The sequence below is a fragment of the Phasianus colchicus genome, chromosome 3 (genome assembly GCF_987193195.1).
Source record: "Phasianus colchicus chromosome 3, bPhaCol1.hap1.1, whole genome shotgun sequence".
Lineage (NCBI taxonomy): Eukaryota > Metazoa > Chordata > Aves > Galliformes > Phasianidae > Phasianus > Phasianus colchicus.
Window position 1 is genome coordinate 85,941,538 of NC_143438.1, and position 22,825 is coordinate 85,964,362.

The 22,825-nt window shown below is 40.9% G+C and overlaps 1 protein-coding gene across 4 annotated transcripts in view; it reads right to left on the reverse strand.

The window, feature by feature from the left end:
- The window catches only part of ASAP1 (ArfGAP with SH3 domain, ankyrin repeat and PH domain 1), a 166,529-nt gene that overhangs the window by 122,155 nt on the left and 21,549 nt on the right, over positions 1 to 22,825 (reverse strand). For 2 of the 4 annotated variants that reach the window (XM_031591225.2, XM_090137991.1), the window contains exon 1: positions 14,922 to 15,051. The exons of 1 other annotated variant lie outside the window; for it this stretch is intronic. The gene's annotated coding sequence lies outside the window, so the exon portion shown is untranslated. Of the gene's footprint in view, positions 1 to 14,921; positions 15,052 to 22,825 lie in introns of those variants that run through there. One more of the 4 variants, XM_031591224.2, reaches the window with a different exon arrangement.

Below are 22,825 nucleotides of genomic sequence, written 5' to 3' on the forward strand. Positions count from 1 at the left end.
TTTATGTCCAAACAATAGCATGAATCACAGAATTCTGACCTTGATATACAAATGTGATCATGGAGTAATTATAGCTTCTGTGCTTTCTGTATAAACAGACTGCTTCATCTGGAAATGCTGTAGGGTACTGCTTCATTCTGCAATTTACAGCTAATGACTGAGCAGGCAGCTTTTATATCCCAAGAAGTTTTAAAACTGCACAGGTAGAAAAAATCTTATTTCCTGCAAATGAAATAATTAAGCTGGTAACTTGAACTACAGGGAAGCAATTTATCGCTTTATCTAAATTATGTTGAAAATCTTCTCCTATAAATTTAAAGATTATCTTAAAATCACATTTTGAAAAGGTTATTGAAGCCATTGTCATAACCAAAATACAGACTTAAATTACTCAATCCATGTAATAACTGATATGTTCTTGAACTTAAACTGTGAGATTAAAGAAAGTATCTTTCATTTTATGCCAAAATCTACTGAAAAGTTTTTTTGTTTGTGTCTATGTTGGTATCATCCAAACAGGATGTGAGAACCATATGTTCTATGGTTTCACTTTAATCCGTGATTTGGATAACACCATTAGCATGTGGTCTAATGTCCGTCAGTGGAGGAAATCTGAGGATATTTGTCTGGACATGTCAACTCAGACCTTTTTAATACACCCAAAGGAATGAAGACCCCATCTTGACCTCATGCATTAGCTGTATTTTCAGTGCTTTCACAACACTCAAAGCACTAGCATTCTTATGGGTATGAGCTGAATAGCAAAAGAATAACAGAAAAACTGTCATTGAATTGCACTCACCAAGGCTGTGCATATATCTCTTTAACTAGTCTGTTTTACTCTGGATGTCCATGCACAGCTATCCTTACAAGAACTCTTAAACAGGTTTTTTGGAATTGCTGTAATTACCATCTGAGAAGCCAAGGGCAAGATGAGTTACATGGTCACTGCCTGCTCTGACTGCTCAAGGCAGGGAAAGCAGCTCTCAGCAAACACCACAGGAGCTGGTGATGATTCAGGATGGATTTCTTCTCACAACATCTACGACTTCTCTTTCAGTCTCGTATCACCTTAAGCACTGTCACCTTCCTTTTTTTATGAGCAGATCGTTGCAGACCACCTGCACTGGTTGGGGTTCAGGGGTGCCCCCATTCAAACTCCACTCACTTTACCAGTGATAACTCTGTGTTACTTACAAGTCACAGATCACAGTGTCTAACAGTTTAGAGCCCTGAAGACCTGACTGATACTCTGAGTCTGTACCTAAGGTTTCTGTGAACTGTCAATTGCTCAGTTTGTAATCTGTTAGATAATTACACTGATGTCTTTAGATAACCCTAGTTTCTTAATCAAAATGCTGTTTGGTGCTAAAAGCTCTACTAAAGTTCATACTTATTACATCGATAATATTGATTTCTTTCAAGAAAATGTAAACTCTCAAAAATATCAGGACAGCTTTCTTGAAATAAAATAAATTTCCTGATTGCCATGAATTACACTACTTTTCTCTAATTTTTTTATGAATAGTGCCTGGAATTAGCCATTCCAGTGTTTTACAGTGAACTGATGTCAGGTTGAAAGGATTACTAACCCTCAGGTCATTCTTTCGAGCTTTTAAATATACTGGCAAAGTAAAAGCACTCTTCTGTTCATCTTGGGATATCCATATGTTTGAATATGTACTGAAAATACCGAAAATCAACTTTTAGAATTCAGGTATCTTCTTGGACAGTAATCTTTAACAGATTAAAAAAGAATCTAGTTTTAGGAGATGTCATTGCTCTTAGAATGAAATTTCATTACCTATCCCTGTCCAATGAGAGAATCCTCCTATGATCATGAAATGACCATGATATGATATCTGAACTGTGCAAAGGGCTACAGAAATTTGCACCAGATAACCTTAATGGTTTAAAAATTCATGCTGCAAAAGATGATAATTCCAAAGCTCAACAGTTTTGTAATATATCACCACTATATGATATTACAGCACATTGGTATACATGACCAGAGGGTTTAAGTGTACTTGTTTGGTAATTTTCTGCAACCTCATTTAAAGATGAATTTTCTTTAGAACTCAGGTATATGACATAGAGATTTGTATAAGTATTTGGACTGAAGGACTCTCCAGTCCTGGCAGTCTTTTGTTATTTGATAAAAGGCTCCAGGATAATAGTGTTATGACTTAAATCTCCTTGGATTCACTTATGAGTGACCTTTTTATTACTTCATACAATATCCATCAGCTGTTCCTTGGGCTCAGGGAAGAATTTTCATTTTGTGGAGGTAACAGATAATCGGAATGTCTGCATCTCAGCTTCAGACCTCTGGAGAACTTTCAACTGATCCTCAGAAGGGCATTTTCTTATGTTTGATGATAAAGTTGCCATCCACAGTCCAAGATTTTGAGTTACTTGCAACATGCTTCTGAAGCCTGTGAGAAATTCATGACATGAGGATGTTTCCCACCTACTCTGCAAGATTGGTAGCTGTTTAACGATTAACTTCATAAAAGGTTGCAGCAAAGCAATCCTGTACCGAGTATATGTGTAATAGATAAATAATATAATCTGAATGCTACATCAAAGTCCTCTTGTCACTGTCCCTATTCATTCTCAGTAGCTACTGAGGGTGGGCTGAATTCAACATCAGCGACTTGCTGAATGTATCTATAGAATAGAGAGATACCACATGAATCAGAAACAACTAAACCTGTGGTAGCTGTGTTAAAAATCAACTTCTCTCTGCATGAAAAATCTGCTGCCTCTGAATTCTCCACATCCTCTCTATGGTGGCTTTTCTGCCCTATGGTGGGAGCTCCCAAGCAGAGCAGAGAACACAACTTGCTGCCTGTTGATTATTCAGGCACTCATCTGGTCTGGTATTGTCTGAACACTCCACACATTTAATGAATGTATTTCCTCCTGAAATGATCGCTGCTTATTCTCCTCCAGAGACAAGTCCCACACAGTCTGTGGCTGAGCCAGGAACCAGAGCTCCAGGTGCTCAGCTCAGTCTCAAGCACGTAGCCAGGCTTTGAGCAGGATAACTCCTTCAAACTGCTGGGTTGTTCCAGCCTTCCCCTTTGGCATGTACCACGTAGTACCAGTTTCCAATTTATGAACCCCATGGCAGTATCACATCCTTTAGCTGACACTGCTGCTGGTCATTCTGTACTTCAGCTGAGTGCTGTCAAGTACAGAATTATTAAAACATCTCTATGGAATATGAGGCAGATGGAAACCTCAACAAGAACACAAAGATGTTCCTAAATATCCTATTATTTTGTTCCTCATGTCTACATCTGTAACTATATTGAGACATGACCAGATCCATAAGCATGTCCTTTGTAATTTTATGTGTTCTCTGCTTGAAAAATGAAATTATCTCAAACAAAGCTACCAAACAGTCTTTAAATTTTGGTCCAGACTCAGTCAATATAAATGAGGCTCTTTACATCCACTTCAGTAAGCTCTGACTCAACTTTTAAACTTCAGAAGTGGGACATCCCTGACAAAGTGCCTTTGTCTGGGCTGTTCTCCCCAGGTTCCCTTTATAGTTACTGAAAATAGGTTGCAGCTCACCTCATGCTGGAAGAGCAGATGTTTAAAATATAGATACTAAAGGAGATATCTACAAAGGTTGGATGAATCACAGCCTAAACTGCCTCTTTCATTCTACTGACTAAAAGAGAGAGCGAGGAGCTGTGCCCGGTGGTAAACACCTACTTGAAGGTGCTGCATGCCCCAAGTGCATTGTGGCAGGGTTTTCTTATTTTTGCCCAAGCCATACTCTGATACAGGATTATAACCCTCATCCTACATTCAAGAAGAGGTGCCAAAACAACAACAACAAAAATTAAATGATAATCTTTTAATGGAAGCCCCCAGGAAATATTTAGCTGTAGATGTTCCTGTACATTGGAGATGACCTTTAAGGGTTTCTTTCAACTCAAATGGTTCTATGATTCCATGATAATATTATCTGTTGAGTATGCTACCACAAATGTTGCCATACCTGCTAGTAGCAAACTGATGAGAACTTTTAATGATCTTAGATTTTTTTTTTTTTGTCTAGAAGAAATTTCACACATAAAATACAGTAAAATCATATGCTGTAATACGCATTTAGATATTTTTACTGAGAGAAGAATGATGCAGCTGAAAATTAAACCTCATGTTTTTCAGTTTCATTTGTATCAGTTTCCTTTCTCAGCTCAAATGACTGTGCTGGTACTGCTTTTTTTAGTGACAGCATGAATTTATGCTGAGACAGAAGCAGTCAAATCACATAGCTTTCAGGAAGATAGGAAAGCATCAAGGCTTAGTCTCACTAGGCCCTGATAGTTAAAAATACTGAATAACTCATGCATTACCTCTCTAAGCCTTTCCTATTACTTAATAAACCACTTCACAGAGAAGTAAATTTGACCGATGTATTAATTAGTTTAATTGGCTGATGCATTGCTACTTTGTCAGTGGGTGACAGAAAGATGAGTATTTTGTATGCACTCGGACGTGGTGCACATTTTTCCCACTGCAGAAACTGCAGATGTACATGGTGGGAAACTTGAGGTTTCTTCTGCTCTTCTGCAGCAGTAGAGCTGAGCTGCCTGCTAAGTGAATACTTGCCAAGTGCCAATGTTAAAAAATAAAAAGAGGGGAAGATAAAGACAACTATTTCAAGGGACAATTATCTAAATGAGCTGGAGAAACCTGGGATGACTAAGTCCTTGATCTCGGGAGAATTTGTATCTGAGAACTTTGATGAATTTTAAAATGGTGTTAGATTCTGGATTTTAATAATGCAGCCTTTCTCTTCTTCTCCTGCCTCTAGGCAACTGTTGTTAGGTCCATTTTTTACAGAAGCCTAAGGAAACAGAGAATAAGGCAGAGCCACTAAAGCACTGCTGCCAGGTGCCCAAGAACAGATGAGAAGGCAGATGTGCAGTACCTCCAGCACTGCACCTCCTGACTGAGCCTTTTTATCTTCCAGGTTATAGACCTGCTTCACTTTCGGGTCAGCAAACGATATTAATTAACTGGAGAAAAAGATTTGATATCTCTAACACAGCCAGTGACTTACGCAGCTTTGATTTCCTTCCTCCATTATATTCATGAACTGAGTCTGGATCTTGACAAAAGAACAGACATCTCTAATTAAAAAAAGCCACCAACACCAACTGGAAGATTCAATTCCAGTTCCTGGCTTAGAGTTTTAAGTCTGCCTCTTCAGTGAACTGTGTTAGAAGCATAAATATTTTGTTGCTCGGGATTAGAGTCATGAACAAATCTGGGACTGAAATACCAAGCCAAACATTAGCTTGGAGCCAAAGGAAGTCTGGACACTTGAAAGCAGATTCTCAGAGAAAGCCCATTGAAAAGCCACCTGAGCCACCAATGACCATGAATGGCACAACCAGTCTTTGACTGCAGTCTTCAGCAATCCAGGGGGCCCTTGGATGGAGGGACCAAATAAGCCTCTAATATCTTATAAATATCTAATGTTGTCTATCATACACTAACAGATAATGAAACTGTGGAGGCTCTGAGTTCTGTTTGTGCCATGCTTGATCAAGACCTGGCCGCTAAGAGCCTTCTACAAGGTCTAGAAACTGTTAGTAGTTCTGAAGCAATGAAGCTAAATCTTCCATTGCAAAAAAACAAAAACCAAAGAGCATCATGAATCTAACTCAGATTTTTCCGGGGAACATCTGAACCAATTTAATTCAGTAACTCACATTCCAGTCATTAATCCCCAGCCAATTTTTTTTTTTTTTTAATTTTATTGTACATTATGATTTACTGCCAAGCTCTATGTTCATTATTACTTAAAGTAGTTGCTCAGATCCTCAAGCAACTCTTTCTCTTGATTGGGAAAATACTACATAGATATAAGCCTATTACTCTTCTGAGAGAACTCTTCCCCAGTTAAAAATAGTGTCTGTGAGGGAAATTATGATATTGTTAATAGCTTCTGCTTCTGAGAAAGACTACATTAACAGCATAAATTAGGCTAGGTTTCTTTATATCTACTAGATCTACTGTTTGTTGCAATACCAGCACAGTAACAGACACAATTAATGTTGAATATATATCCTGGGAAGGATTAAAAATGTTGAAATTCCACATATGTATCTTCCGTTTGTTGAAAGAACCTGATCTGCCTAGTGCATTCAAGAATGAACCTATTTCCTCCTCAGGAAGAAATCCCAACAAATATCTTATTTGTTTTTGACACACACAGGAAAGGACAAAACAGAAACACATTTTCTCGTGACAACTGCAGTCAAAATCAGAGGGTGTTGCCAGGGTTCATAGAGATGCTTCCTGGTCACTGTCACCCTCCTTTCTTCTGTCTGTAGGAATCAGACCAAAACCGCCTGCAGTTTGCATCTGGAGTGAGAGCTGGATGAGGCTGCACAGTTCTGGTTTTCGTGACCACCTCTCATCTCCTGCTAAATCTAGTAAACTAAGTTGCAGATAGCTGGAGGCGCTAAGGAGTAAAAACACTCAAGTGTGCCTTCTGGGGTTTTCTGTTGCTTTTCTTTCTAAGTTCACATTCTGGAGGGATCCAAGGGTCTCCAAGGCACAAATTCACTTATCTTCAGTGATCTGGCCCAGCTGATGATTTCAATTTAGGAAGGATTTGGATTATAAAAACAAATGTTCTGCAGTTCAAGACTGAGCCATATTGTTCTGCACTGGGAAACTCAAGAGGAAGTGCCCTTGTCTGCTGAAATCCTCATTACTGAGCTGAAATACTTGACCTCACTTTCAAAAGAACATTGAAATAATTTATTCACGACTTTGGTATGATCTGAGGCTCTGAATTTTAGGCAGCCAGTTTCTGAAAGTTACTGATTTAAGCTTTTATCTACAAAGGAAAGTCTTATGGTACCACTTGTCTAAACAAAATGTGACCACTTTACTGGCAGCCAGCACAGATGAGCACAGTCCCATGGAAGTTTTCTCTTTTTTCTTTTTTATTTCTTGCATAGAGGCGGCTTTTTTCTTAGGGGGGAGGTAGCCAGGGGTCGCAGACTGTATATTTCCATCTGCCTGTTGTCACAAAATATGTAGGAGCACTCAGGTTCTTTGTTCCTCCATCAGAATTGACTGAAAGGTCTCAAAGTCACAGAAGGGCACATACACATGTGGTGCAGTTGCCCCAACCTTGTGAGCAGAGATTAGACTACAAATGCTACATTTCTAATTAACACATGATTTCTCATTGACACATGATTTAAACTCCATTTCAACATTTTCTGTGATTTAAGTTCCTTTTCTTTTTTCTTTCTTTTTTTTTTTTTTTCTCAGAACTCAAGGACAACAAGAAGATTATCTTCTATTCTTCTAAATGAGAATTTGTACACCATCCAGCATCATTCAAGTCTAAGACTTGTCTAAGATTTCCTGTTTTAGCCACAGATTGGGGTTATGTCCCCTCTGCCTAATGAACAGATCTATCATTGGCATTCGTCTGTAAACCCAGCTCTCTTACTCAAGCTGCAGAGATTGACCAACTTTGCTTGGGAAGCCCCAGTATGACTCACGGCATGAGCCTATTGCATAAACCAGCCCTGAGAAGGAGCTGCTTAGGACCTAGGGCTTCTTCTGTCTTTTTTGGGAAAGGAATCAGATTTAAAATGGTGAAAAGCAGCCTTAGAAATGATCCATGGAGCAGGGAGGGATTTGGATGAAGAGCATTCTCACAGCCAGGCTATTCTTTGCACTTGAAGGTATAAAAAGGGTTGAAGCACAAGAGTTTACAATCATATGCATACATGCATCTACTACCTCATAGAGGTAACAGTATAATTACTATTCTAAGCTTCCCAGGAGCTCTGGGAAGAAAAAGATAAATCCCAACAGCCAGGTGATTTCTCTAGCTCAGACCAGGAGCCAGGTAGATTGTCATGTGGCTCTAGGACACAGAAGCAAACATGACTTGCTGTGCCTTTTAATCCTTAGTCCTTCACTTTAAATCTGATATTCTCAATGGTAAGCAAATTAGATCTGTCTGAGTCCAGTTCCAGCTACAGATGATCCTGTGCCACAAGTAGATTCAACACGTGAACATGTGGCTCCTTCTCAACCACAACTTCATCAACACAGAAAGCAAGAAGATAAAGTAGAAATGAACAATGAGATCTAAGACTTTGTCTGACACCATTGATTAAATCAGGATTCAGATTATGACACCAATCCAGAACAAGTGTGAGATCAAAATTCTGCCTTGGTGGCTGATAATTTAAAGACTGTACATTCGATATATAATTACAGTACCCATTAGTCTTAATAAAATATCTCCAGAAATTGTCAAGGCAGAGATTTTCTTTATTCATGAATATAGATAAATTCTGGACTGTAGGAATTTCTGATCCTAACAAGTCTTACTAAGTACTCAGCTACTAATTATGAACAGCAATAAAAGGACACCTGCTGAAATAATTATTAAAGGATGTGCAACTATAACCTGCCACTATCAGATGGATGAAGGCAGTATCCTCACACCAGCAGAGATTGCAGTATTCCACAATTTATGGGAAATGTACCATTAGGTAAATGATTATATCAGTAAGTATGCTAATTTGTGTGATTATTAAACAACTTGGATTGGAAAGCAGAAGGAAAGCAGCAATATAGTCACACTCTAAATTAGATAAAATAAATCTATGCACTCCACAGTGCTGGCATAGATCTTATTTACTCACAAATAAATCTGGAATATTTCCACAAAACTCGCTTTGTAGTAGTACTATAAATCAGGTAGGAGATAAAGATTGGACCCTGACTGTTAGTAGTGATTTAACAGCTGTAAGTTCAAGACAAAATTTCTTCCTGAATGTGTATAATTGCATGTTGAACTCAAACAAGTTTTTTCATGGATGCTAAAAATGTCTGTGAGTTTAAGGGAAAAATAACACAAATCCATGTTGCCAGTGTCTATCTGGATAAGTACAATGTAAGTACAATCTCTGACTCCAGAGGTCCTTCAGGCAAGGTTCTGGGAAACTGGGATTGTCATCTGGGGAAATATCACTGCATATAGTCCTGCTTAGCTCTTGCTTCGTATGCATAAGTTTTTAGCCAGTACTGGGACAGAGTCCTGAAGCATTGGCTTGGGCAGTTTTATGTTCTGATACAGGACCATAGTATGATGCTAAGTCCTTGGTGTTACACTGAATCTCGATAACATAAGACTTGTCCTAGTGCCTGAAACCTTCTACTGACTCTGGCTGGCAGTTCTGACCAGAATAAAATTGATTTCTATGCATTTGGCCAACTGCATGAAAAAAAGCATGCAGCTGCATCAGCCTTGACAGGAGACATCTTCCTCTTTCTGACCCAGTAGTGCTGAGGAGCACCTCAGCTGAGTGTCTCTCATTTCTCACTTGCCTGCTCCCTTCTGGCTACTACAGGATGAATGAGAAGAGAGTGGGCTGTGGTTTGACCACTAACAGCTGATTTCTTTTCTCCCCAGAGTAGTGAATATGAATGACAAAGAGCACGCAGTTGTAGGCTCTCCCAGGACCCTGGGGACACAGTTTGGCTTCCGGATGCCATCTCACCCCACCCTCATGCCACAAAGCCACTGCTCCAGTTAATGTAACAGGCTAGCAAGGTTTTTTTTTGGTGGTGGTGGTGGTGTTTTTTGTTTTTTTTTTTTCCCCTTTCTCCAAAGCAGATTGAATAAATGGCCTTAGGGCTTGAATTGAAATGCTATTTTACTTCTTAAGTTAAGGGTGATTCTGGTGATGGTACAAATGTGTTATTTTTACTTGCTGAATTACAAATGAGGCTTGCAGTTAGGTGAAGATTACTTGCACTACATTATTTGCACAAGTATCACTTGGAAATATGTACGTTTGTATTCAAAGAGAGGTCCTTCTTTATATAGAATTATATGATGGCTTAGGTTGGAGGGGATCTCAAAGATCATCTCGTCCCTACCCGCTGCCTTTGACAGGGTTGCCATCCACCAGACCAGGCTGCCCAGGGCCTCAACCTGGCCTTGAACACCTCCAGAGATGGGACATGCACAGCTTCTCTGGGCAGCCTGTGCCAGCGCCTCACCACCCTAACTGTAGACTGGGGGTACAATGCAAATGAATGGAAATTAAAAGCCCATGATCTTTAGGGAGCTACAAAACACTCACGGAGTGTCTCACAGAGATCTCTGGTGTGGAAGTGCAGCAACTTTAAGTTGTATTGGTTTCTTTAAGCACCAAATCTTTTAAGACTGGCTGTTACGCACTCCCAAGACTGTGCTGTGACACCATGCAGACAAAGAGCCACTTTCCACTACACACTCAACTGCTCCCATCTCCTCTGTGCACATCCTTCCTCCAGCACTTCCTCTCTGCCCCAAGCATTCAGTTTTTGTGAAACAGAGCTCCACTGAAGCATTTTCACCACCCCAACCTACAGCATACCCCTTGCTGCCCCTCCTCAGTGCCACCTTGCTTGTCCTCCAGCCCTGCACTTCTCTTGAAGATCACCCAATGCTCCTAAGAGTGCTCTGCTTCACCTCAAAGGCTTCCAACTTGTTATTTTTTCCCCTGCTTTATTTGTGAAAGCTGAGGGTTGAAATGCTGTCCCCTTGGTTGACACCTCTTTTCTCTGCCTCACGTGTCCTGCTGGGTGCTTTGCCCAGCACACCAATAAAGACATCTGCCCAGTGCTGCCGTGCAGTGACGGCAGGGAGGCTTGACGATGTACAAGTTTTGTTTTGTTTTCATCCTTGTGCTGCGGGGTGTACAGGGCTTCCTGCTGCAGCCCCCCACTCTCTCTACTACCACTGCAGTTTCTTCAGAGTTAGCCACATGCTTCAAATTGTTCTGTGGTTAACCACTGGGAACAACCCCCCACACAACTACCTACAGATTGACTTGCTTGAACCAGGGTGGTAGCAAAGGGGACAGAAGAGGAGGTTGGGGGGCTTCCTCTTTTCAATTTTGACGAGAATAAAATCAAGCTTTTTCTGACTTCTCCAAGCTGCTCACAGCCACTGCGCTGGGGTGCGTGCTGCTTGTTGGCATTTTCCCATTTGTTCGCATTTCCTGCTGATGAGAAGAGACTTGTTTGACAGCCCTGGCCCTGAACACTAGGGGTTGCATCGTCAATCTGGTGTAAATCATCCTGCCTGGTGAATGGTAACAGAAAATACGACCTCCTCCCCGTGCATGCTGTGTGAACCCAAAGCTGGGGGAAGACTTCTGCACTTTGACATTGCCCTATCCCATATCCCTTAACTCTTATAAAAGTCGAATACTTTTCTGCTGACTCACAGAGGCAGATGGGTTTTGTTAACTCCAGCCTTTCGATAGGGGAGGATGTGGGGAAAACATCGCTGTGTCTCAGGGAAGGCTCAGCCAGGCTTTGTGGTTTAGTGGAACCAAGCAAAGAGCTTTGGTATGGTACGCAGTCCAGGCTGAGCCCTGCTGCTCCCCATCCTCGCACTAATTAGTGCCTCGATAATGAGACAAAGAGTGCTTCCTTCTTCATCTGGTACCCTCTGTATTGCAGCAACCCAAAGCCCAAGAGAGAACTTTAACGCCAAGGGCAAGGGGAAAACCAATACTCCAAACAAGCCTATAGCTCTAAAATTCTTGCAATTCCATTGACTCTACTTAGGTCTTCTTGATTTATAGAATTATTTAATGAAAGTGCTCTCTGCTTGTATTTCCTCATATTTTTGAGATCGTCACTGAAGGAATTGTCTTACACACTAAGTGCCATATTGAGACAGCTTTCGAATGTGATTGACATATCTGTTCCATGTAGTACTTATGAGAGCAGAGTCAAATGTAAATACAGATAATTATTTCACCATGTAACTTCAAGATCCTCCTCAGTGGCCTTTCATTACCTAAAGGAGGCTATAAGAAAGAAGGGGGCAGACTCTTTAGCAGGGTCTGCTGTGACAGAACAGGGGAAATGGTTTCAAACTAAAAGAGGAGAGATTTAGAGTGGTTATAAGGAAGAAGTTTTTTTACAAAAAGGGTGGAGCAGGTTGCCCATAGAGATGGATGCCCCACAGTTGGAGACACTCAAGGTCAGGCAGTATAGGGCTCTGAGCAACCTGATCGACTTGTAGGTGTCTCTGTTCATAGCAGGGGAGTTGGACTAAGTGACCTTTAAGGGTCCCTTCCAACTGAAACGATTCTATGATTCTGTCATAAAATTTGTTTTTGTTTATAATGGCTGATTAAACACCCTACAAGGTATCTGGAAGAGTGATCTACTTGCTCTACTTGCTATGGTAAGAAACAAAATTGTATTCTTTTTTTTTTTTTTTTTTTTTCCAGAAAATAACATGAAAAGAAGGAGTTAGAACCTCACAATTTCAGGGAAAGAGGCTTAGTTCCTCTGGTCCATTTATCTCTGAGCAAAGAAACATCACCACATGCTTGAAGTTAGCTGTGCAGGACTCTATTCCTGTCATAACTGTTTATTTGCACATGCCAACAACAGTACAAAAGGCAGAAGGGCCAGCAGCTGTGATGGTGAATGTATTGGAGATTTGGAGGAAAGGTGCATCAGCTAAACCTCCTCAGTGATGCAGAGAGGGAAGAAGAAGGAGAAAAGAAAGAACAGGACATATCTAATCTTAGGAAGTTTAATGGTGTGGTTGGTTATCAAAAAGTTGCTTTTTGACACCTTTATCTATTGGCAACTGAGCAGATAAATATTCATGTCCAGTCAGACCTCATCCTGCTGAAGGTATGGGAATTAATGGCAGCAGAAACATAGAAAGAGCTGCTGAGGAACACTGAGACAGGAATCTGTGGGCGTGGAGAGCTGAGGTGGAAATATTGCATTTAGATGGTTCAAACTAATGTGATAATCATTTATCAGGGAACAGTTTAATGCTTGGTATAGATATGTAAAGAGATACAAAAAATCCCACAGTCTAAATCAAAGCAAGACTTAAACCTTTGTAAGGGCTATTAGGAGGAGAAAAAAAAAAAAAAAAAAAAAGCGGAGGGGAAGGAGGAAAGAGAATTCACATTTATAAAAAGAAACCTGCACACAATGAGCTGAAGGTTGTGCTTCTACACTTCCTGGTCTGGGCGTGAACAGAAGAGGAAATACCAAAATACCACCAGAGAAACTGTTCCCACAGCATTTCCAACCTGACTTAAACCAGAAAGCTCTGACTGTCCTGCAAAAAGGAGGGAAAAACCAATTGAGCCAATTCCAAAGCTTCTGCTCATCTGTCAGCCAACCACATTACCAGACCTAGAGTTGGGAAGACCTATAGAAGTCTTTACATTTCCCCTTCTGTCCTCATCAGTGCAGTTTTCTGCACTTAACTGATGTTTAATGGTGCTTTGGCCATTACGCCATCTTTGAGACATGCTCTAGCCACTTCAGTTGCAGCCTTGGGCACTAGGTCTGGTCGAACTCAGGTAAAGAGTTCATTGCCCTCTCTCTCATTTTGGGGAGATCAGTTCCCTACACTGAGTGTACCCACCTATGTACACAGCAGAAACCAACATTTCAATGCATGAAATACCATCAGTTTCAGTGTTGCCCCATGTTAATAATTAAATTCCTGAAGGCTTGCAGGCAAAAAAAGACATGGGTTTGGCCAGACTGGTCTCACACAAACCTTCAGCAGATTCTGAAGAAAATCCTATAAAAAAGCAGCAAGAACACATTTAAAGGATTGTGCAGAAATCTGCCACACCAGATAATTATTAAGTTTAAAACTTCAACATTGGAAGCTTTGGAAAGAATTAGGAAAATGGTTCCTTTTCTTTGTTGGTATGAAAAAATAAGGTATTCTCTTCCATTAAACCAAAAAAAAAAAAAGTATTAAAGTCTTTCAAGTATGCATCACTACATGTAGTATATTATATGCTACAGGTCAGGACATTTTCAGTAGTCTAATGAAAATCAGGACTAAAATAAAAGCTGTTTTCCCTATAGATGTTTCTCAGTATATAAGCAATTTCTGAATCGAGTTTTCCCCTGAAATTAGAGAACCAAATCCCTACATCAGGTCTGGGGAGCAGCTCAGGAATATGTAGCAGAAGCATGGCCTCCAGCTAAGGGACACAAGAGAAGCTGCAGCAGTGATGATGCTTTATCTTCCACATCATCCTGCCACAATGCTTCCATGAGTGCTGGCAATGAAATCTGCTCCAAAGAGGTCTGAAAAGAAGATTCTTCTTTCTTTTCAATGCTTCACTGATTTTGATACCAGTGAAAGCATCGCGCTCATGGCCATGGTTTAACTGAGAACACCTCAGGCTAGCAGTAATGCTGCCAAGGGCTCTCACATTTTGAAAATGAAGTTAAAACCTCAGCTAAGCCCAGTGTTTGAATGCAACTTTCCAGCTAGGGCAGCACAGCACTCAGCGTTTTCCCTCCTACAGCGAAAGCCCCTTTCTGGCCTCCCGGCACACTGCTGCATGAAATACACTTCCAGCCCTACTGCAAACTTAGTTAAGAGACAATAGGATAAATAGTTGCAACATGAGTTTTTTGTAAAATTTAAAAGTGGATCAAGAATAAAACATGAAATACCAAGGAAGCACACAATACTGCTCGTAAAATTCTCTTTAAGATTGTTTTTACAGAGGTTGCAATTTACTACATGTGGCCCTAATGCTGCAATACTTTTCTTATAGAGTTCTTCCTAAAGTCACTGAGGTTTTCTATGTGAATAAAAGTTACTTACATGGGTAAGGACTGATAGAATCTGGCCTGATATGTAAAGCTTACCTGTATGTTATCTAGGCTGTAGAGCAACGTGCATTTTAGGAATGAAAAATGGACTTCAGTGATTCCTTTTGAAAACGTTTTCCCTTCAGCTTCACCCATCTGCTTTTTGCAACTCTGCAGTCCCACTCAGCCTTTGTCCTGCACGGCACCCAGCACCCTCCCAGCCCATGCCTGCGACTCACCGGGATGTGTGCAGGCTGAATTCCCATGCCAGATGTGCTCCTCAGACTTAAGGCCATTATTCCATCTCAGACTAAAAAATATTCTCCCATGGTTTCCTGGAAAAGACCATGTTTCTTCGGGTTTTATTTCCACCAAAAAGAAAAAGATGAAATAAAATAAAAGTCCAAAGTAAAAAAACGACAAAGAGGGGAAATCCAGTGCACGGTGAGCCCAGAGTTCTGCAGGCTAAGGGTGTTGCTCTGCATCCATAAATGTCCTGACCGGTGAGCAGACACAGGCACTACAACTGGAAAGAGAGCAGGAAGGAAAGCCAACCATGTGAGCAAAGTGAAAAAAAAAAAAAAAAGGAAGTTTTTTTCTAACAACAAAAAAAAAAAAAAGAGAAAAAGGGTCTGCTCGGTGGACAGCACTTGGGCTGATAGCAAGGATTTCAGGAAACCCAAACACTCAGACAGGAAATCTGAACACTGGATAAACACGCCATAATCTCCACAGATACAGCTAACGTGCTGCCTCTCCAGTTAACCCTTCGGCTGCCCGTGGCGGGCTGCAGTCCTGGCTGCAGTGCCTGGAGACACTGAGCTGCCCCAGGGGCTCCCAGCCCTCCCCTTGCTGCCTCACATCCTGGTGGAGATAGTTTCCTCTCTTTATGCCTACATAGTGATTTTTAGGTAGGGTTTCTTCCTCTGGGGGTGATGTTGCACTCAGGGTGCACACACACATTTGTGTGCTGTCAACCTGGGACTCCTGAACCGGTTTTACTTCTCCCTCTGCTTTCTCTCTCTCTCTTTGGTTGTAACAGAAGATTGATGTGCCTGTCTGGGAGACACTGGAGGGTCCCAGTGATGATTTACTGTAGGGCTGATGCAGGGGAGGGAAGAGCACCCCCAAAATTAGGGAGGTCTTAAAGGAGGAGGGGAGTTTGAAAACTCTCATGTTGTCAAGAAATTTAAGATCAAGCTGCACAGTCCTTAGAAAAATTAAGATGAAACGTGTTCGGTTGCTTGTTTCTGGATTGTGGGTTTGGCTCTTTGTGTCTTCTGGTTCACTCCGTAACATTAAGAACATCACTTTTTTTTTTTCTTTGCTTTTTCTTTTACCTGCTTTATTTATTTACATAATCTACCTTGGTTAAACTACGAATGTAAAACTCTTTATCAGCTACAACAATAAGGGAAAGCAATAGCACTTCCTATCAAAATAGAATAATAGAATCATTAAGGTTGGAAAATATCGTTAAGATCATCTAGTCCAACTGTCAGCCCATTCCCACCATGCCCACTAACCCATGTCCCTCAGTGCCACATCCACAAATTTCTTGAGTGCCTCTCTGTGCAAATCAGTGACCTAAAGATAGACAGGTGAAGAATCGACCCTTCACTCCCACAAATGTAATTCATAAAATAAAATTTACATGAGAGTTGTCCCATTGGAGTCCATAGGGATTTCAAAACCCAAAACAAAGCCTCTGGTTGTTTTCAGGATGAGGATTCCACAGGCATTGGTTACGGCGCTCCCTGAAAGTGGCCAAGTTTGGAAATCTCACCTGCTCTGTTGCGATAGGTTTTTTATGGGCCAGGTGATACTGTGGGGAACCTGGCAGTGAAACTGGGGTGGAAACAGGATTTTGAGACATCTCTGCCTCCTGTATCCTCTGGTCTCCAGCCCAGTTCTGAGTCAGGACATGACTTCCAGGTCATTTCCTGTCATTCCTAGTTGTTCTCCCACTATTTTCTAGGATGTGTGAGGCTGCTGGTGGAGGCCAACCCCTGCATTTATTTCCATAGAAGTTCTTCTGTTGTCACTTCTTTTCACCTTTCCCATTGTAATCTCCTTTTATTGCCACTCTTTCCAGTAGCAAAAGGAAAATAAAAACAGAGAAAAAGAACAAAGCACTGGCTTTGTTTTCAATTTAACTGGGAAAAAAAGCAGAAAATAATTATAAAGCCCCAAAATATATATTTTAAGAAATTGCCTTTTTAAGTTGAAGAGACTTTTCATTTGAAAACATTCAAGCAGTACTAGGGAGAAAAAAAAAAAATAAAATAAAATAAAGAGCTGGGGGAAGTGGGATATAATTTATTACCACTAACATCTGCTGTAAATCAGTTAAAGGTAGGCAAACATTCCCTGCCAGGACACAGTTAGGTCAAGGTGAGAGGGATAAAGCAATAATTAAAAGCCCAGCGTCCTCCAGCTACCTTCAGTGGGCTGTGAGCAGAAGAGCAAGTGCCTGCTGCAGAACTGGCTTTTGTCTTGAAAAATTTCCAAGTGGGAAAAAAATTCTTTGTTATGTTCAGTGAGCATCTATCAGTTTATTAAAAAGTTCCAACAGCTTTCATGCAGAACCACAAAAAGCGGTTACCATTTTGTTTCCCTAGTAAAGAACAGGTTGACAAAAGTTTGTGCTTACTGTGAAAAGAATCATTTGATGACAAATACCTCTTGAAAAGCTGTGTTGTATGGTATTGTACCTTAGTGAAAAGGAGAAAAGGGATGTGGTAGGTAGAAGAGCAAAACTAAAACAACAAAAAAAGTAATCTGAAACAAACCATACAGAAATATTTGGCAGAAACAGAGTAGAGAGAAAACTTCAAACTCAGGCCAACAGTTATCGAAACTAAAAAAGTCAATGGGGATTCCAGAGAGGGCACAGCAGCTGCAAAATCTCCACTATCACCTGAGAAAAAAGGCAGTGGCTTTACCCGATGCAGATGTGGAGATGCTTGCTCTTAAACTGAAAAAACCTCCCTTAATGCATCCACAGCAGCTGAGCTTCCTGCTCACTGCTTGTGTTTCCCCAGGCTATAACTTTCTGTAGACCAACAGCAGAGAGTGAAATTCTCACTGTTTCAACAAAGAACTCTACAGCTACCGAATTAAGACAAATCAGTTCATTAAAGATTAAAAGAGTTTAGCGATGTATGTGAAAGATAAAGCACAGGAAATTATAACTGAGATTGTGAGAAAAATGCTTGTGGATGAATTATCATTAACCTGCAAAGCCCGAAGCTCTGTTATTTTTCATATTTCTACCACAAACCTTATCATTATAAGGAGTTGTGAAATTTCTTCAATATAGAGTGGAAACAAAGATCGGTTATTTAACTTCTACCACCCTACTAATTGGATTTGGAGAAGATTTCAGCAAAACAATGAAAACATTTGGAGAAAAAAAGCTTCACCCTTCTGACACATAGAGGATTTATACCCTTGGAAAAATGACTTCATATATTTGCATGAAACTAATTGACTTTTTGTTTTGAGTGGGGACTTTCCCTGTGCACTCAGAAATACCACATCTTTTGATAGCTACCAGAAACTGTGCCAGAGAAATACTGCAGCACAATTCCACTGACGTCCACATTCACACTCTATCTGTATTTCATAGAATCATAGAATAATAGAATGGCCAGGGTTGGAAAGGACCTCAAGGATCATGAATCTCCAACCCCCCTGCCAAATGCAGGGCCACCAACCTCCACATTTAATACTACACCAGGCTGCCCAGGGCCCCATCCAACCCAGCCTTGAACACCTCCAGGGACGGAGCATCCACAACCTCTCTGGGCAGCCTGTTCCAGCACCTCACCACTCTCTCTGTAAAGAACTTCCCCCTGATATCCAACCTAAATCTTCCCTCAACTTAAAAACATTTCCCCTTGTCCTGCAGCTATCTACCCTTTCAAAGAGTTGATTCCCCTCCTGTTTGTAGGCTCCCTTTAGGTACTGAATGAAAGGCTGCAATGAGGTCACCCTGCAGCCTTTTCTCCAGGCTGAACAAGCCCAGCTCCCTCAGCCTGTCTTCATAGGGGAGGTGCTCCAGCCCCCTGATCATCTTTGTGGCTCTCCTCTGGACTCTCTCCAACAGCTCCCTGTCTTTCTTGTATTGAGGGCCCCAGGAGGATTTACAACACACAGTTGTCTTACCAAACATTAGAACAAATGGTTAGAAAATGCTAACTAAAAGGATTTCACTAATACTGACACAGCTTCCCATAACCTATAAACACTATTTTTCTCACAAAACTTCAGTAATTAGCTTGGTTAGATACTATTGGCTGTTCAATTGAGCTGTCGTTCAATTTGAACATGTTTGCTTGGAGATCCCTGCTGATTTCATTACGGTCTGCTCCTTCCTAAACAAGCAGTCAAGGAGCTTTACTCCAAGATCTGCATCCTTGGTGACACTTCTGCACCCACCAAGGCACCATGCCCCTTCATCCAGCAGCAAGCCACGTGTTCTTACATTAAACAACAGACATTGCTGTTTTTCCCACTGTTCATTCAGTGAAATATAGCAGAAGCTCTGTTCTAACAGGTTTAACAACGTTTGCACATTTATTAGGCAAACAGTACCTCTTGACATTAGAAGAAGGTCCAGGAATTAGAAACTGCCTTGACAAGAAGCACTTGACCCATGGTGGTTAGCATAGGCTGTACCAATGCATGAAGACTGTGTGCACTTCATTTTCAATTGTTTTTTTTATGTTTTTATAGTTTTCTTTCTCATAGGAAAAAAAAGAAAGATGGAAGCATTTTTTTTTTCCCCTTTCCTTTTCATTCTTCCTTCTTTGCTGTAATGACAAAAAAGGGGGAATTTTTTCACAGTCTGCCTTTTTTCCCCTAGTTATGGTTTTCCAAAGTGACATAGGGGATACTGAAGCCAAATTCACAAAATCCCACACCTCTTTTTAATCAGTTCTGCTCAGAATAGAATATAATCAACAAAAGGTACTGAGGAAAACAGCTTTCACATACATATGCCCTCACAGTGTGAACATGGCTGCTGGTTCCATCGTTTACTCTATGTGGAAATTCCAGATAATACTGAGATAGTATTTGAATTATACATCACACATACCAGTAGCAATTAAACGCTGCTGTATGAGTAAAAAGCTGATATCTGAATTTTTGACTGTCACTCTGCATTGTTCTCTATAGGTCTCCAGGCTGGCAGCTGTGCTGAAAGGGCCATGTTAGGATATTTTGGATACCATGAGCACTTCATCAGACTTGAGCTGCTCTCACTTTGCCTCCAATGCTTTCCTCAGCTTCAATTCTAAACACTGGTGAAAAAGATATCTCCTCAGTATGTTGTCATTGATTTGTGGCAGGAAATTTCTAGAATCATAGAATACTTAGAGTTGGAAGGGACTCTTAAAGGCCATCTAGTCCAGCGCCTCTGCAGTGAAGAGTGACATGCTCAGCTGGAAAGTGTTGCTCAGTGCCCCATCCAGCCTGACCTTTAAAGTCTCCAGAGATGAAGCATCCACCACCTCTCTAGGTAACCTGTTCCAGTGCCTCACCAAGCTCACTGCAAATGACTTTTTTCTTATATCCATAAAAATGACAAACATGTCATGTGAACTTGTGAATAAACTCTGTGACAAAGCCCCAGATGATCACAGGACTGGTTTAGCAATTAGAGAATTCTTAAAAACAGAAATATAAATTTATCATGATCTGAGCCTTTGGAAGTCATATGATCTACAATTTCAAGCATATTTTTTTTAGGAATGGAGAGGAGAGACAACATGAAATTAGTCCTAAAAATACTGTAAAACTCTTATTATCACGAGCTGTACATTTAAAAGTATGGATGGGTGCCATGAGGCTCGTCACAGAGATGTGAGAGTCAACACTTCTATAAACAGTACAAATTTCACATGCTACAAACACTGTATATCTGTATACAGCACAGACTGGGTATAAGACTATTAACCTAGTGAATGTCAGTAGGATCTGGAAAAGGAAAGGCCACAGGAAAATAATTTCCAATTATAGCTTTTGTTTGGAAATAGTTGATGACCATCATTACTGTTATGGAAGGACTGCAGCACTTCTCTGAAGGAGGAACACGTTCTGTAGATGTCTCATTTCCCTGCTCATCCTATTGCTTCACTCTTCTGGCTGGTCATGTGCTCTTAAGTGAGATGCCTTCAGGTCTGCAGGAGGCAGTGGCTTCCTTCATCTCACTCACTTTCCCACTGCGGGTATTTGCTGGCTGACCTGTACGTCCTGGCTCATTTGGAAACACATACCTCTGTCTCATCTGTACTCTGCTGCAATTTCAAACACTGATGTGTACTATACTGGCTGCACGTCTGTTTTAGGGCTATATAGCACACGTGTGGAGGAGGGCTATACATTAATTGCATATGCATGAATTAAGTCTCCTTCTGGGTCCTGTACATCCCATTCTGCAACCCGCTGTGTTAGCATGTTTGCTGCTGAGCAATATGTTGACTCTTTTTGAGGTAAATATCTTCCTTTTCTACATTTATTATTATTATTATTATTTTTGCAGCATACACTACCCCACTGGCTTTATGCTTCAGAAGGAGGATGCTATATCCCAGGTGCTCAAGCAATCACGTGTTCATGCAGTGCTTCTCATACAAATGAGAACATACATAATTTTCCTCACATGGAGGTCAGATGAGTGAACTGCAGTTTGATCTTTGGTTACTCAGTGACTAAAGGCCAAGGGTTTATAATCTGTTCCTAACAGCCTCACACCTTCAAACCAAACTTCCTGTTCTCTAGGACCTGGAACTGCCAAGCAGAGTCAATAAGTTTTTGGTGGTTTCTCACTTCTTACCCCTCTCCAGTCATCTCTCCTTACAATGGAAGTAGATTCAGTTTATATGGACAGGAATTTAGAATAGTTCAGCTGGAAGGGACCTATAAAGGTAATCACTGCCTATGTGAAACCTAACCAAAAGTTGAAGCATGTTATTAAGGGCATAATCTAAATGTTCACTGAACACTGACAGGCTTTGTGGCATTCACAGGCACTTGGAAGCCTGTTTCAGAGTTAGAGCACCCTCACCATAAATGTTTCCAAATGCACAGTGTGAAACCCCCTGATGCAGCGTTGTACAGCTCCCACACATCCTATCATCCAGTATCACTGAGCAGAGACCAGCACCTCCCTCCCCACTTCTCAGGAGCTAAAGAGTTCAGCAGTTATTTAGTGAATATTAAATAATTCAATTTCTTGTTCTCGCCTTGGGCCCCTCACCTAGGCTTCATTTAGGTTCACAAACCTCAGGCTATTTCCATACTTCTGTGTCCAGTTATGTTTTCACTTCTTTCTAACTCAGGACCAGATCCAATGATATGCACTAACACACTCCCCACACATCACCCCATACCTCCTGCTCAGGGGACACTCTGCCTTGGTAACTCTGTCTCTTACCATTATGAAGTATGCCTCAGGGTTAGGTTGATTTCCTACTTATGTGCTTTATGTTGGTTATGTTCACACAGTCAGCAGGGACTACATTTCAATTTACACCTTTGAGCCTGAATTTCTCTTGGTGGTGAGCCCGTGGTCTTCCACCAGATTGAAGCTGGAGAGCAGACTAGCACCTCTGTGATGCAGATGATCAGAAACATCAAATGTAAACTAGAGCCCTAAGCCAAAACAGAAGCACAAACGTGTTTGTCTCAATTCTACACTGACAAATGGGAACTATCTCAATGTAGGACCTTACAATGCATGACTCAGATATGCTACAGGACACAGGCTGGACAGGTGCTCCAGGAATGGGATTTGTGAGGACTAAGCAAGTACTATAAGCATGAGATGCTATCTGACATTCTTACCATTATTGCTCTAATGGTCAAATGATTTTTTGCTGTATAGTAAACTAGAGAAAAATGTGTGTAGGGCAGCCTGGATGACATCAGTTTTCCCTTTCTCGTTTCAGCACTTTGTATACATTCAATATGAAAGCTTGGTTTTGTTTCATAAAATGTACAAGAAGTTTAAACAAAAATACATTCTTGTCTGGGGGAGCTCCAAATTAAATGATTTCTAAAATGGGCCTGGAATTAAGACCCACTGCTGTTTGCTGTGAGAAAAAGGAGAAGAATATTAACTTCTGCAGGAGGA